The sequence below is a fragment of the Schistocerca serialis genome, chromosome 11 (assembly GCF_023864345.2).
Source record: "Schistocerca serialis cubense isolate TAMUIC-IGC-003099 chromosome 11, iqSchSeri2.2, whole genome shotgun sequence".
Taxonomy (NCBI): Eukaryota; Metazoa; Arthropoda; class Insecta; order Orthoptera; family Acrididae; genus Schistocerca; species Schistocerca serialis.
The window spans coordinates 164,707,443-164,725,912 of NC_064648.1; positions in this window are offsets into that span (position 1 = coordinate 164,707,443).

Here is an 18,470-nt window from a genome sequence, read left to right on the forward strand (position 1 = left end):
CAAAAACGCACTCAAAGACGCAAATACAAACCGAAAAACGGATCACACAAACTCGCGCAAAAGCTGCGTTTTCGTCTTATGTAGTTACGAATTAAACACTTTCCGTTACTCTCCTTTCATTCCACTGTGGAAACTAGTATTTTTTTACCTCGCCACACGGTCCGATATCAAAGCAAACTACGCTCACTGGGCCAGGCGGCGCGGCGCGTCTCTGCTCTTCGTGTTTTTCAAAACATGCTGCATAAACGTCCGTAACTCCTCGATGCCTTCACTTACAATTTTAAAACTCTCACACCGCCAAGCGACTACCGACCTCAGTACGTGATATCAATTTCAACTAGATACGACCTTACTGTCCCAGCCAAAAACGCACTCAAAGACGCAAATACAAACCGAAAAACGGATCACACAAACTCGCGCAAAAGCTGCGTTTTCGTCTTATGTAGTTACGAATTAAACACTTTCCGTTACTCTCCTTTCATTCCACTGTGGAAACTAGTATTTTTTTACCTCGCCACACGGTCCGATATCAAAGCAAACTACGCTCACTGGGCCAGGCGGCGCGGCGCGGCGCGGCGCGTCTCTGCTCTTCGTGTTTTTCAAAACATGCTGCATAAACGTCCGTAACTCCTCGATGCCTTCACTTACAATTTTAAAACTCTCACACCGCCAAGCGACTACCGACCTCAGTACGTGATATCAATTTCAACTAGATACGACCTTACTGTCCCAGCCAAAAACGCACTCAAAGACGCAAATACAAACCGAAAAACGGATCACACAAACTCGCGCAAAAGCTGCGTTTTCGTCTTATGTAGTTACGAATTAAACACTTTCCGTTACTCTCCTTTCATTCCACTGTGGAAACTAGTATTTTTTTACCTCGCCACACGGTCCGATATCAAAGCAAACTACGCTCACTGGGCCAGGCGGCGCGGAGCGGCGCGTCTCTGCTCTTCGTGTTTTTCAAAACATGCTGCATAAACGTCCGTAACTCCTCGATGCCTTCACTTACAATTTTAAAACTCTCACACCGCCAAGCGACTACCGACCTCAGTACGTGATATCAATTTCAACTAGATACGACCTTACTGTCCCAGCCAAAAACGCACTCAAAGACGCAAATACAAACCGAAAAACGGATCACACAAACTCGCGCAAAAGCTGCGTTTTCGTCTTATGTAGTTACGAATTAAACACTTTCCGTTACTCTCCTTTCATTCCACTGTGGAAACCAGTATTTTTTTACCTCGCCACACGGTCCGATATCAAAGCAAACTACGCTCACTGGGCCAGGCGGCGCGGCGCGGCGCGTCTCTGCTCTTCGTGTTTTTCAAAACATGCTGCATAAACGTCCGTAACTCCTCGATGCCTTCACTTACAATTTTAAAACTCTCACACCGCCAAGCGACTACCGACCTCAGTACGTGATATCAATTTCAACTAGATACGACCTTACTGTCCCAGCCAAAAACGCACTCAAAGACGCAAATACAAACCGAAAAACGGATCACACAAACTCGCGCAAAAGCTGCGTTTTCGTCTTATGTAGTTACGAATTAAACACTTTCCGTTACTCTCCTTTCATTCCACTGTGGAAACTAGTATTTTTTTACCTCGCCACACGGTCCGATATCAAAGCAAACTACGCTCACTGGGCCAGGCGGCGCGGCGCGGCGCGTCTCTGCTCTTCGTGTTTTTCAAAACATGCTGCATAAACGTCCGTAACTCCTCGATGCCTTCACTTACAATTTTAAAACTATCACACCGCCAAGCGACTACCGACCTCAGTACGTGATATCAATTTCAACTAGATACGACCTTACTGTCCCAGCCAAAAACGCACTCAAAGACGCAAATACAAACCGAAAAACGGATCACACAAACTCGCGCAAAAGCTGCGTTTTCGTCTTATGTAGTTACGAATTAAACACTTTCCGTTACTCTCCTTTCATTCCACTGTGGAAACTAGTATTTTTTTACCTCGCCACACGGTCCGATATCAAAGCAAACTACGCTCACTGGGCCAGGCGGCGCGGCGCGGCGCGTCTCTGCTCTTCGTGTTTTTCAAAACATGCTGCATAAACGTCCGTAACTCCTCGATGCCTTCACTTACAATTTTAAAACTCTCACACCGCCAAGCGACTACCGACCTCAGTACGTGATATCAATTTCAACTAGATACGACCTTACTGTCCCAGCCAAAAACGCACTCAAAGACGCAAATACAAACCGAAAAACGGATCACACAAACTCGCGCAAAAGCTGCGTTTTCGTCTTATGTAGTTACGAATTAAACACTTTCCGTTACTCTCCTTTCATTCCACTGTGGAAACTAGTATTTTTTTACCTCGCCACACGGTCCGATATCAAAGCAAACTACGCTCACTGGGCCAGGCGGCGCGGCGCGGCGCGGCGCGTCTCTGCTCTTCGTGTTTTTCAAAACATGCTGCATAAACGTCCGTAACTCCTCGATGCCTTCACTTACAATTTTAAAACTCTCACACCGCCAAGCGACTACCGACCTCAGTACGTGATATCAATTTCAACTAGATACGACCTTACTGTCCCAGCCAAAAACGCACTCAAAGACGCAAATACAAACCGAAAAACGGATCACACAAACTCGCGCAAAAGCTGCGTTTTCGTCTTATGTAGTTACGAATTAAACACTTTCCGTTACTCTCCTTTCATTCCACTGTGGAAACTAGTATTTTTTTACCTCGCCACACGGTCCGATATCAAAGCAAACTACGCTCACTGGGCCAGGCGGCGCGGCGCGGCGCGGCGCGTCTCTGCTCTTCGTGTTTTTCAAAACATGCTGCATAAACGTCCGTAACTCCTCGATGCCTTCACTTACAATTTTAAAACTCTCACACCGCCAAGCGACTACCGACCTCAGTACGTGATATCAATTTCAACTAGATACGACCTTACTGTCCCAGCCAAAAACGCACTCAAAGACGCAAATACAAACCGAAAAACGGATCACACAAACTCGCGCAAAAGCTGCGTTTTCGTCTTATGTAGTTACGAATTAAACACTTTCCGTTACTCTCCTTTCATTCCACTGTGGAAACTAGTATTTTTTTACCTCGCCACACGGTCCGATATCAAAGCAAACTACGCTCACTGGGCCAGGCGGCGCGGCGCGGCGCGTCTCTGCTCTTCGTGTTTTTCAAAACATGCTGCATAAACGTCCGTAACTCCTCGATGCCTTCACTTACAATTTTAAAACTCTCACACCGCCAAGCGACTACCGACCTCAGTACGTGATATCAATTTCAACTAGATACGACCTTACTGTCCCAGCCAAAAACGCACTCAAAGACGCAAATACAAACCGAAAAACGGATCACACAAACTCGCGCAAAAGCTGCGTTTTCGTCTTATGTAGTTACGAATTAAACACTTTCCGTTACTCTCCTTTCATTCCACTGTGGAAACTAGTATTTTTTTACCTCGCCACACGGTCCGATATCAAAGCAAACTACGCTCACTGGGCCAGGCGGCGCGGCGCGGCGCGGCGCGTCTCTGCTCTTCGTGTTTTTCAAAACATGCTGCATAAACGTCCGTAACTCCTCGATGCCTTCACTTACAATTTTAAAACTCTCACACCGCCAAGCGACTACCGACCTCAGTACGTGATATCAATTTCAACTAGATACGACCTTACTGTCCCAGCCAAAAACGCACTCAAAGACGCAAATACAAACCGAAAAACGGATCACACAAACTCGCGCAAAAGCTGCGTTTTCGTCTTATGTAGTTACGAATTAAACACTTTCCGTTACTCTCCTTTCATTCCACTGTGGAAACTAGTATTTTTTTACCTCGCCACACGGTCCGATATCAAAGCAAACTACGCTCACTGGGCCAGGCGGCGCGGCGCGGCGCGGCGCGTCTCTGCTCTTCGTGTTTTTCAAAACATGCTGCATAAACGTCCGTAACTCCTCGATGCCTTCACTTACAATTTTAAAACTCTCACACCGCCAAGCGACTACCGACCTCAGTACGTGATATCAATTTCAACTAGATACGACCTTACTGTCCCAGCCAAAAACGCACTCAAAGACGCAAATACAAACCGAAAAACGGATCACACAAACTCGCGCAAAAGCTGCGTTTTCGTCTTATGTAGTTACGAATTAAACACTTTCCGTTACTCTCCTTTCATTCCACTGTGGAAACTAGTATTTTTTTACCTCGCCACACGGTCCGATATCAAAGCAAACTACGCTCACTGGGCCAGGCGGCGCGGCGCGGCGCGGCGCGTCTCTGCTCTTCGTGTTTTTCAAAACATGCTGCATAAACGTCCGTAACTCCTCGATGCCTTCACTTACAATTTTAAAACTCTCACACCGCCAAGCGACTACCGACCTCAGTACGTGATATCAATTTCAACTAGATACGACCTTACTGTCCCAGCCAAAAACGCACTCAAAGACGCAAATACAAACCGAAAAACGGATCACACAAACTCGCGCAAAAGCTGCGTTTTCGTCTTATGTAGTTACGAATTAAACACTTTCCGTTACTCTCCTTTCATTCCACTGTGGAAACTAGTATTTTTTTACCTCGCCACACGGTCCGATATCAAAGCAAACTACGCTCACTGGGCCAGGCGGCGCGGCGCGGCGCGGCGCGTCTCTGCTCATCGTGTTTTTCAAAACATGCTGCATAAACGTCCGTAACTCCTCGATGCCTTCACTTACAATTTTAAAACTCTCACACCGCCAAGCGACTACCGACCTCAGTACGTGATATCAATTTCAACTAGATACGACCTTACTGTCCCAGCCAAAAACGCACTCAAAGACGCAAATACAAACCGAAAAACGGATCACACAAACTCGCGCAAAAGCTGCGTTTTCGTCTTATGTAGTTACGAATTAAACACTTTCCGTTACTCTCCTTTCATTCCACTGTGGAAACTAGTATTTTTTTACCTCGCCACACGGTCCGATATCAAAGCAAACTACGCTCACTGGGCCAGGCGGCGCGGCGCGGCGCGGCGCGTCTCTGCTCTTCGTGTTTTTCAAAACATGCTGCATAAACGTCCGTAACTCCTCGATGCCTTCACTTACAATTTTAAAACTCTCACACCGCCAAGCGACTACCGACCTCAGTACGTGATATCAATTTCAACTAGATACGACCTTACTGTCCCAGCCAAAAACGCACTCAAAGACGCAAATACAAACCGAAAAACGGATCACACAAACTCGCGCAAAAGCTGCGTTTTCGTCTTATGTAGTTACGAATTAAACACTTTCCGTTACTCTCCTTTCATTCCACTGTGGAAACTAGTATTTTTTTACCTCGCCACACGGTCCGATATCAAAGCAAACTACGCTCACTGGGCCAGGCGGCGCGGCGCGGCGCGGCGCGTCTCTGCTCTTCGTGTTTTTCAAAACATGCTGCATAAACGTCCGTAACTCCTCGATGCCTTCACTTACAATTTTAAAACTCTCACACCGCCAAGCGACTACCGACCTCAGTACGTGATATCAATTTCAACTAGATACGACCTTACTGTCCCAGCCAAAAACGCACTCAAAGACGCAAATACAAACCGAAAAACGGATCACACAAACTCGCTCGTCTTATGTAGTTACGAATTAAACACTTTCCGTTACTCTCCTTTCATTCCACTGTGGAAACTAGTATTTTTTTACCTCGCCACACGGTCCGATATCAAAGCAAACTACGCTCACTGGGCCAGGCGGCGCGGCGCGGCGCGGCGCGTCTCTGCTCTTCGTGTTTTTCAAAACATGCTGCATAAACGTCCGTAACTCCTCGATGCCTTCACTTACAATTTTAAAACTCTCACACCGCCAAGCGACTACCGACCTCAGTACGTGATATCAATTTCAACTAGATACGACCTTACTGTCCCAGCCAAAAACGCACTCAAAGACGCAAATACAAACCGAAAAACGGATCACACAAACTCGCGCAAAAGCTGCGTTTTCGTCTTATGTAGTTACGAATTAAACACTTTCCGTTACTCTCCTTTCATTCCACTGTGGAAACTAGTATTTTTTTACCTCGCCACACGGTCCGATATCAAAGCAAACTACGCTCACTGGGCCAGGCGGCGCGGCGCGGCGCGGCGCGTCTCTGCTCTTCGTGTTTTTCAAAACATGCTGCATAAACGTCCGTAACTCCTCGATGCCTTCACTTACAATTTTAAAACTCTCACACCGCCAAGCGACTACCGACCTCAGTACGTGATATCAATTTCAACTAGATACGACCTTACTGTCCCAGCCAAAAACGCACTCAAAGACGCAAATACAAACCGAAAAACGGATCACACAAACTCGCGCAAAAGCTGCGTTTTCGTCTTATGTAGTTACGAATTAAACACTTTCCGTTACTCTCCTTTCATTCCACTGTGGAAACTAGTATTTATTTACCTCGCCACACGGTCCGATATCAAAGCAAACTACGCTCACTGGGCCAGGCGGCGCGGCGCGGCGCGTCTCTGCTCTTCGTGTTTTTCAAAACATGCTGCATAAACGTCCGTAACTCCTCGATGCCTTCACTTACAATTTTAAAACTCTCACACCGCCAAGCGACTACCGACCTCAGTACGTGATATCAATTTCAACTAGATACGACCTTACTGTCCCAGCCAAAAACGCACTCAAAGACGCAAATACAAACCGAAAAACGGATCACACAAACTCGCGCAAAAGCTGCGTTTTCGTCTTATGTAGTTACGAATTAAACACTTTCCGTTACTCTCCTTTCATTCCACTGTGGAAACTAGTATTTTTTTACCTCGCCACACGGTCCGATATCAAAGCAAACTACGCTCACTGGGCCAGGCGGCGCGGCGCGGCGCGGCGCGTCTCTGCTCTTCGTGTTTTTCAAAACATGCTGCATAAACGTCCGTAACTCCTCGATGCCTTCACTTACAATTTTAAAACTCTCACACCGCCAAGCGACTACCGACCTCAGTACGTGATATCAATTTCAACTAGATACGACCTTACTGTCCCAGCCAAAAACGCACTCAAAGACGCAAATACAAACCGAAAAACGGATCACACAAACTCGCGCAAAAGCTGCGTTTTCGTCTTATGTAGTTACGAATTAAACACTTTCCGTTACTCTCCTTTCATTCCACTGTGGAAACTAGTATTTTTTTACCTCGCCACACGGTCCGATATCAAAGCAAACTACGCTCACTGGGCCAGGCGGCGCGGCGCGGCGCGGCGCGTCTCTGCTCTTCGTGTTTTTCAAAACATGCTGCATAAACGTCCGTAACTCCTCGATGCCTTCACTTACAATTTTAAAACTCTCACACCGCCAAGCGACTACCGACCTCAGTACGTGATATCAATTTCAACTAGATACGACCTTACTGTCCCAGCCAAAAACGCACTCAAAGACGCAAATACAAACCGAAAAACGGATCACACAAACTCGCGCAAAAGCTGCGTTTTCGTCTTATGTAGTTACGAATTAAACACTTTCCGTTACTCTCCTTTCATTCCACTGTGGAAACTAGTATTTTTTTACCTCGCCACACGGTCCGATATCAAAGCAAACTACGCTCACTGGGCCAGGCGGCGCGGCGCAGCGCGTCTCTGCTCTTCGTGTTTTTCAAAACATGCTGCATAAACGTCCGTAACTCCTCGATGCCTTCACTTACAATTTTAAAACTCTCACACCGCCAAGCGACTACCGACCTCAGTACGTGATATCAATTTCAACTAGATACGACCTTACTGTCCCAGCCAAAAACGCACTCAAAGACGCAAATACAAACCGAAAAACGGATCACACAAACTCGCGCAAAAGCTGCGTTTTCGTCTTATGTAGTTACGAATTAAACACTTTCCGTTACTCTCCTTTCATTCCACTGTGGAAACTAGTATTTTTTTACCTCGCCACACGGTCCGATATCAAAGCAAACTACGCTCACTGGGCCAGGCGGCGCGGCGCGGCGCGGCGCGTCTCTGCTCTTCGTGTTTTTCAAAACATGCTGCATAAACGTCCGTAACTCCTCGATGCCTTCACTTACAATTTTAAAACTCTCACACCGCCAAGCGACTACCGACCTCAGTACGTGATATCAATTTCAACTAGATACGACCTTACTGTCCCAGCCAAAAACGCACTCAAAGACGCAAATACAAACCGAAAAACGGATCACACAAACTCGCGCAAAAGCTGCGTTTTCGTCTTATGTAGTTACGAATTAAACACTTTCCGTTACTCTCCTTTCATTCCACTGTGGAAACTAGTATTTTTTTACCTCGCCACACGGTCCGATATCAAAGCAAACTACGCTCACTGGGCCAGGCGGCGCGGCGCGGCGCGGCGCGTCTCTGCTCTTCGTGTTTTTCAAAACATGCTGCATAAACGTCCGTAACTCCTCGATGCCTTCACTTACAATTTTAAAACTCTCACACCGCCAAGCGACTACCGACCTCAGTACGTGATATCAATTTCAACTAGATACGACCTTACTGTCCCAGCCAAAAACGCACTCAAAGACGCAAATACAAACCGAAAAACGGATCACACAAACTCGCGCAAAAGCTGCGTTTTCGTCTTATGTAGTTACGAATTAAACACTTTCCGTTACTCTCCTTTCATTCCACTGTGGAAACTAGTATTTTTTTACCTCGCCACACGGTCCGATATCAAAGCAAACTACGCTCACTGGGCCAGGCGGCGCGGCGCGGCGCGGCGCGTCTCTGCTCTTCGTGTTTTTCAAAACATGCTGCATAAACGTCCGTAACTCCTCGATGCCTTCACTTACAATTTTAAAACTCTCACACCGCCAAGCGACTACCGACCTCAGTACGTGATATCAATTTCAACTAGATACGACCTTACTGTCCCAGCCAAAAACGCACTCAAAGACGCAAATACAAACCGAAAAACGGATCACACAAACTCGCGCAAAAGCTGCGTTTTCGTCTTATGTAGTTACGAATTAAACACTTTCCGTTACTCTCCTTTCATTCCACTGTGGAAACTAGTATTTTTTTACCTCGCCACACGGTCCGATATCAAAGCAAACTACGCTCACTGGGCCAGGCGGCGCGGCACGGCGCGGCGCGTCTCTGCTCTTCGTGTTTTTCAAAACATGCTGCATAAACGTCCGTAACTCCTCGATGCCTTCACTTACAATTTTAAAACTCTCACACCGCCAAGCGACTACCGACCTCAGTACGTGATATCAATTTCAACTAGATACGACCTTACTGTCCCAGCCAAAAACGCACTCAAAGACGCAAATACAAACCGAAAAACGGATCACACAAACTCGCGCAAAAGCTGCGTTTTCGTCTTATGTAGTTACGAATTAAACACTTTCCGTTACTCTCCTTTCATTCCACTGTGGAAACTAGTATTTTTTTACCTCGCCACACGGTCCGATATCAAAGCAAACTACGCTCACTGGGCCAGGCGGCGCGGCGCGGCGCGGCGCGTCTCTGCTCTTCGTGTTTTTCAAAACATGCTGCATAAACGTCCGTAACTCCTCGATGCCTTCACTTACAATTTTAAAACTCTCACACCGCCAAGCGACTACCGACCTCAGTACGTGATATCAATTTCAACTAGATACGACCATACTGTCCCAGCCAAAAACGCACTCAAAGACGCAAATACAAACCGAAAAACGGATCACACAAACTCGCGCAAAAGCTGCGTTTTCGTCTTATGTAGTTACGAATTAAACACTTTCCGTTACTCTCCTTTCATTCCACTGTGGAAACTAGTATTTTTTTACCTCGCCACACGGTCCGATATCAAAGCAAACTACGCTCACTGGGCCAGGCGGCGCGGCGCGGCGCGGCGCGTCTCTGCTCTTCGTGTTTTTCAAAACATGCTGCATAAACGTCCGTAACTCCTCGATGCCTTCACTTACAATTTTAAAACTCTCACACCGCCAAGCGACTACCGACCTCAGTACGTGATATCAATTTCAACTAGATACGACCTTACTGTCCCAGCCAAAAACGCACTCAAAGACGCAAATACAAACCGAAAAACGGATCACACAAACTCGCGCAAAAGCTGCGTTTTCGTCTTATGTAGTTACGAATTAAACACTTTCCGTTACTCTCCTTTCATTCCACTGTGGAAACTAGTATTTTTTTACCTCGCCACACGGTCCGATATCAAAGCAAACTACGCTCACTGGGCCAGGCGGCGCGGCGCGGCGCGTCTCTGCTCTTCGTGTTTTTCAAAACATGCTGAATAAACGTCCGTAACTCCTCGATGCCTTCACTTACAATTTTAAAACTCTCACACCGCCAAGCGACTACCGACCTCAGTACGTGATATCAATTTCAACTAGATACGACCTTACTGTCCCAGCCAAAAACGCACTCAAAGACGCAAATACAAACCGAAAAACGGATCACACAAACTCGCGCAAAAGCTGCGTTTTCGTCTTATGTAGTTACGAATTAAACACTTTCCGTTACTCTCCTTTCATTCCACTGTGGAAACTAGTATTTTTTTACCTCGCCACACGGTCCGATATCAAAGCAAACTACGCTCACTGGGCCAGGCGGCGCGGCGCGGCGCGTCTCTGCTCTTCGTGTTTTTCAAAACATGCTGCATAAACGTCCGTAACTCCTCGATGCCTTCACTTACAATTTTAAAACTCTCACACCGCCAAGCGACTACCGACCTCAGTACGTGATATCAATTTCAACTAGATACGACCTTACTGTCCCAGCCAAAAACGCACTCAAAGACGCAAATACAAACCGAAAAACGGATCACACAAACTCGCGCAAAAGCTGCGTTTTCGTCTTATGTAGTTACGAATTAAACACTTTCCGTTACTCTCCTTTCATTCCACTGTGGAAACTAGTATTTTTTTACCTCGCCACACGGTCCGATATCAAAGCAAACTACGCTCACTGGGCCAGGCGGCGCGGCGCGGCGCGGCGCGTCTCTGCTCTTCGTGTTTTTCAAAACATGCTGCATAAACGTCCGTAACTCCTCGATGCCTTCACTTACAATTTTAAAACTCTCACACCGCCAAGCGACTACCGACCTCAGTACGTGATATCAATTTCAACTAGATACGACCTTACTGTCCCAGCCAAAAACGCACTCAAAGACGCAAATACAAACCGAAAAACGGATCACACAAACTCGCGCAAAAGCTGCGTTTTCGTCTTATGTAGTTACGAATTAAACACTTTCCGTTACTCTCCTTTCATTCCACTGTGGAAACTAGTATTTTTTTACCTCGCCACACGGTCCGATATCAAAGCAAACTACGCTCACTGGGCCAGGCGGCGCGGCGCGGCGCGGCGCGTCTCTGCTCTTCGTGTTTTTCAAAACATGCTGCATAAACGTCCGTAACTCCTCGATGCCTTCACTTACAATTTTAAAACTCTCACACCGCCAAGCGACTACCGACCTCAGTACGTGATATCAATTTCAACTAGATACGACCTTACTGTCCCAGCCAAAAACGCACTCAAAGACGCAAATACAAACCGAAAAACGGATCACACAAACTCGCGCAAAAGCTGCGTTTTCGTCTTATGTAGTTACGAATTAAACACTTTCCGTTACTCTCCTTTCATTCCACTGTGGAAACTAGTATTTTTTTACCTCGCCACACGGTCCGATATCAAAGCAAACTACGCTCACTGGGCCAGGCGGCGCGGCACGGCGCGGCGCGTCTCTGCTCTTCGTGTTTTTCAAAACATGCTGCATAAACGTCCGTAACTCCTCGATGCCTTCACTTACAATTTTAAAACTCTCACACCGCCAAGCGACTACCGACCTCAGTACGTGATATCAATTTCAACTAGATACGACCTTACTGTCCCAGCCAAAAACGCACTCAAAGACGCAAATACAAACCGAAAAACGGATCACACAAACTCGCGCAAAAGCTGCGTTTTCGTCTTATGTAGTTACGAATTAAACACTTTCCGTTACTCTCCTTTCATTCCACTGTGGAAACTAGTATTTTTTTACCTCGCCACACGGTCCGATATCAAAGCAAACTACGCTCACTGGGCCAGGCGGCGCGGCGCGGCGCGTCTCTGCTCTTCGTGTTTTTCAAAACATGCTGCATAAACGTCCGTAACTCCTCGATGCCTTCACTTACAATTTTAAAACTCTCACACCGCCAAGCGACTACCGACCTCAGTACGTGATATCAATTTCAACTAGATACGACCTTACTGTCCCAGCCAAAAACGCACTCAAAGACGCAAATACAAACCGAAAAACGGATCACACAAACTCGCGCAAAAGCTGCGTTTTCGTCTTATGTAGTTACGAATTAAACACTTTCCGTTACTCTCCTTTCATTCCACTGTGGAAACTAGTATTTTTTTACCTCGCCACACGGTCCGATATCAAAGCAAACTACGCTCACTGGGCCAGGCGGCGCGGTGCGGCGCGGCGCGTCTCTGCTCTTCGTGTTTTTCAAAACATGCTGCATAAACGTCCGTAACTCCTCGATGCCTTCACTTACAATTTTAAAACTCTCACACCGCCAAGCGACTACCGACCTCAGTACGTGATATCAATTTCAACTAGATACGACCTTACTGTCCCAGCCAAAAACGCACTCAAAGACGCAAATACAAACCGAAAAACGGATCACACAAACTCGCGCAAAAGCTGCGTTTTCGTCTTATGTAGTTACGAATTAAACACTTTCCGTTACTCTCCTTTCATTCCACTGTGGAAACTAGTATTTTTTTACCTCGCCACACGGTCCGATATCAAAGCAAACTACGCTCACTGGGCCAGGCGGCGCGGCGCGGCGCGGCGCGTCTCTGCTCTTCGTGTTTTTCAAAACATGCTGCATAAACGTCCGTAACTCCTCGATGCCTTCACTTACAATTTTAAAACTCTCACACCGCCAAGCGACTACCGACCTCAGTACGTGATATCAATTTCAACTAGATACGACCTTACTGTCCCAGCCAAAAACGCACTCAAAGACGCAAATACAAACCGAAAAACGGATCACACAAACTCGCGCAAAAGCTGCGTTTTCGTCTTATGTAGTTACGAATTAAACACTTTCCGTTACTCTCCTTTCATTCCACTGTGGAAACTAGTATTTTTTTACCTCGCCACACGGTCCGATATCAAAGCAAACTACGCTCACTGGGCCAGGCGGCGCGGCGCGGCGCGGCGCGTCTCTGCTCTTCGTGTTTTTCAAAACATGCTGCATAAACGTCCGTAACTCCTCGATGCCTTCACTTACAATTTTAAAACTCTCACACCGCCAAGCGACTACCGACCTCAGTACGTGATATCAATTTCAACTAGATACGACCTTACTGTCCCAGCCAAAAACGCACTCAAAGACGCAAATACAAACCGAAAAACGGATCACACAAACTCGCGCAAAAGCTGCGTTTTCGTCTTATGTAGTTACGAATTAAACACTTTCCGTTACTCTCCTTTCATTCCACTGTGGAAACTAGTATTTTTTTACCTCGCCACACGGTCCGATATCAAAGCAAACTACGCTCACTGGGCCAGGCGGCGCGGCGCGGCGCGTCTCTGCTCTTCGTGTTTTTCAAAACATGCTGCATAAACGTCCGTAACTCCTCGATGCCTTCACTTACAATTTTAAAACTCTCACACCGCCAAGCGACTACCGACCTCAGTACGTGATATCAATTTCAACTAGATACGACCTTACTGTCCCAGCCAAAAACGCACTCAAAGACGCAAATACAAACCGAAAAACGGATCACACAAACTCGCGCAAAAGCTGCGTTTTCGTCTTATGTAGTTACGAATTAAACACTTTCCGTTACTCTCCTTTCATTCCACTGTGGAAACTAGTATTTTTTTACCTCGCCACACGGTCCGATATCAAAGCAAACTACGCTCACTGGGCCAGGCGGCGCGGCGCGGCGCGGCGCGTCTCTGCTCTTCGTGTTTTTCAAAACATGCTGCATAAACGTCCGTAACTCCTCGATGCCTTCACTTACAATTTTAAAACTCTCACACCGCCAAGCGACTACCGACCTCAGTACGTGATATCAATTTCAACTAGATACGACCTTACTGTCCCAGCCAAAAACGCACTCAAAGACGCAAATACAAACCGAAAAACGGATCACACAAACTCGCGCAAAAGCTGCGTTTTCGTCTTATGTAGTTACGAATTAAACACTTTCCGTTACTCTCCTTTCATTCCACTGTGGAAACTAGTATTTTTTTACCTCGCCACACGGTCCGATATCAAAGCAAACTACGCTCACTGGGCCAGGCGGCGCGGCGCGGCGCGTCTCTGCTCTTCGTGTTTTTCAAAACATGCTGCATAAACGTCCGTAACTCCTCGATGCCTTCACTTACAATTTTAAAACTCTCACACCGCCAAGCGACTACCGACCTCAGTACGTGATATCAATTTCAACTAGATACGACCTTACTGTCCCAGCCAAAAACGCACTCAAAGACGCAAATACAAACCGAAAAACGGATCACACAAACTCGCGCAAAAGCTGCGTTTTCGTCTTATGTAGTTACGAATTAAACACTTTCCGTTACTCTCCTTTCATTCCACTGTGGAAACTAGTATTTTTTTACCTCGCCACACGGTCCGATATCAAAGCAAACTACGCTCACTGGGCCAGGCGGCGCGGCGCGGCGCGTCTCTGCTCTTCGTGTTTTTCAAAACATGCTGCATAAACGTCCGTAACTCCTCGATGCCTTCACTTACAATTTTAAAACTCTCACACCGCCAAGCGACTACCGACCTCAGTACGTGATATCAATTTCAACTAGATACGACCTTACTGTCCCAGCCAAAAACGCACTCAAAGACGCAAATACAAACCGAAAAACGGATCACACAAACTCGCGCAAAAGCTGCGTTTTCGTCTTATGTAGTTACGAATTAAACACTTTCCGTTACTCTCCTTTCATTCCACTGTGGAAACTAGTATTTTTTTACCTCGCCACACGGTCCGATATCAAAGCAAACTACGCTCACTGGGCCAGGCGGCGCGGCGCGGCGCGTCTCTGCTCTTCGTGTTTTTCAAAACATGCTGCATAAACGTCCGTAACTCCTCGATGCCTTCACTTACAATTTTAAAACTCTCACACCGCCAAGCGACTACCGACCTCAGTACGTGATATCAATTTCAACTAGATACGACCTTACTGTCCCAGCCAAAAACGCACTCAAAGACGCAAATACAAACCGAAAAACGGATCACACAAACTCGCGCAAAAGCTGCGTTTTCGTCTTATGTAGTTACGAATTAAACACTTTCCGTTACTCTCCTTTCATTCCACTGTGGAAACTAGTATTTTTTTACCTCGCCACACGGTCCGATATCAAAGCAAACTACGCTCACTGGGCCAGGCGGCGCGGCGCGGCGCGGCGCGGCGTGTCTCTGCTCTTCGTGTTTTTCAAAACATGCTGCATAAACGTCCGTAACTCCTCGATGCCTTCACTTACAATTTTAAAACTCTCACACCGCCAAGCGACTACCGACCTCAGTACGTGATATCAATTTCAACTAGTTACGACCTTACTGTCCCAGCCAAAAACGCACTCAAAGACGCAAATACAAACCGAAAAACGGATCACACAAACTCGCGCAAAAGCTGCGTTTTCGTCTTATGTAGTTACGAATTAAACACTTTCCGTTACTCTCCTTTCATTCCACTGTGGAAACTAGTATTTTTTTACCTCGCCACACGGTCCGATATCAAAGCAAACTACGCTCACTGGGCCAGGCGGCGCGGCGCGGCGCGTCTCTGCTCTTCGTGTTTTTCAAAACATGCTGCATAAACGTCCGTAACTCCTCGATGCCTTCACTTACAATTTTAAAACTCTCACACCGCCAAGCGACTACCGACCTCAGTACGTGATATCAATTTCAACTAGATACGACCTTACTGTCCCAGCCAAAAACGCACTCAAAGACGCAAATACAAACCGAAAAACGGATCACACAAACTCGCGCAAAAGCTGCGTTTTCGTCTTATGTAGTTACGAATTAAACACTTTCCGTTACTCTCCTTTCATTCCACTGTGGAAACTAGTATTTTTTTACCTCGCCACACGGTCCGATATCAAAGCAAACTACGCTCACTGGGCCAGGCGGCGCGGCGCGGCGCGGCGCGTCTCTGCTCTTCGTGTTTTTCAAAACATGCTGCATAAACGTCCGTAACTCCTCGATGCCTTCACTTACAATTTTAAAACTCTCACACCGCCAAGCGACTACCGACCTCAGTACGTGATATCAATTTCAACTAGATACGACCTTACTGTCCCAGCCAAAAACGCACTCAAAGACGCAAATACAAACCGAAAAACGGATCACACAAACTCGCGCAAAAGCTGCGTTTTCGTCTTATGTAGTTACGAATTAAACACTTTCCGTTACTCTCCTTTCATTCCACTGTGGAAACTAGTATTTTTTTACCTCGCCACACGGTCCGATATCAAAGCAAACTACGCTCACTGGGCCAGGCGGCGCGGCGCGGCGCGGCGCGTCTCTGCTCTTCGTGTTTTTCAAAACATGCTGCATAAACGTCCGTAACTCCTCGATGCCTTCACTTACAATTTTAAAACTCTCACACCGCCAAGCGACTACCGACCTCAGTACGTGATATCAATTTCAACTAGATACGACCTTACTGTCCCAGCCAAAAACGCACTCAAAGACGCAAATACAAACCGAAAAACGGATCACACAAACTCGCGCAAAAGCTGCGTTTTCGTCTTATGTAGTTACGAATTAAACACTTTCCGTTACTCTCCTTTCATTCCACTGTGGAAACTAGTATTTTTTTACCTCGCCACACGGTCCGATATCAAAGCAAACTACGCTCACTGGGCCAGGCGGCGCGGCGCGGCGCGTCTCTGCTCTTCGTGTTTTTCAAAACATGCTGCATAAACGTCCGTAACTCCTCGATGCCTTCACTTACAATTTTAAAACTCTCACACCGCCAAGCGACTACCGACCTCAGTACGTGATATCAATTTCAACTAGATACGACCTTACTGTCCCAGCCAAAAACGCACTCAAAGACGCAAATACAAACCGAAAAACGGATCACACAAACTCGCGCAAAAGCTGCGTTTTCGTCTTATGTAGTTACGAATTAAACACTTTCCGTTACTCTCCTTTCATTCCACTGTGGAAACTAGTATTTTTTTACCTCGCCACACGGTCCGATATCAAAGCAAACTACGCTCACTGGGCCAGGCGGCGCGGCGCGGCGCGGCGCGGCGTGTCTCTGCTCTTCGTGTTTTTCAAAACATGCTGCATAAACGTCCGTAACTCCTCGATGCCTTCACTTACAATTTTAAAACTCTCACACCGCCAAGCGACTACCGACCTCAGTACGTGATATCAATTTCAACTAGATACGATTCAACTAGATACGACCTTACTGTCCCAGCCAAAAACGCACTCAAAGACGCAAATACAAACCGAAAAACGGATCACACAAACTCGCGCAAAAGCTGCGTTTTCGTCTTATGTAGTTACGAATTAAACACTTTCCGTTACTCTCCTTTCATTCCACTGTGGAAACTAGTATTTTTTTACCTCGCCACACGGTCCGATATCAAAGCAAACTACGCTGACTGGGCCAGGCGGCGCGGCGCGGCGCGGCGCGGCGCGTCTCTGCTCTTCGTGTTTTTCAAAACATGCTGCATAAACGTCCGTAACTCCTCGATGCCTTCACTTACAATTTTAAAACTCTCACACCGCCAAGCGACTACCGACCTCAGTACGTGATATCAATTTCAACTAGATACGACCTTACTGTCCCAGCCAAAAACGCACTCAAAGACGCAAATACAAACCGAAAAACGGATCACACAAACTCGCGCAAAAGCTGCGTTTTCGTCTTATGTAGTTACGAATTAAACACTTTCCGTTACTCTCCTTTCATTCCACTGTGGAAACTAGTATTTTTTTACCTCGCCACACGGTCCGATATCAAAGCAAACTACGCTCACTGGGCCAGGCGGCGCGGCGCGGCGCGGCGCGTCTCTGCTCTTCGTGTTTTTCAAAACATGCTGCATAAACGTCCGTAACTCCTCGATGCCTTCACTTACAATTTTAAAACTCTCACACCGCCAAGCGACTACCGACCTCAGTACGTGATATCAATTTCAACTAGATACGACCTTACTGTCCCAGCCAAAAACGCACTCAAAGACGCAAATACAAACCGAAAAACGGATCACACAAACTCGCGCAAAAGCTGCGTTTTCGTCTTATGTAGTTACGAATTAAACACTTTCCGTTACTCTCCTTTCATTCCACTGTGGAAACTAGTATTTTTTTACCTCGCCACACGGTCCGATATCAAAGCAAACTACGCTCACTGGGCCAGGCGGCGCGGCGCGGCGCGGCGCGTCTCTGCTCTTCGTGTTTTTCAAAACATGCTGCATAAACGTCCGTAACTCCTCGATGCCTTCACTTACAATTTTAAAACTCTCACACCGCCAAGCGACT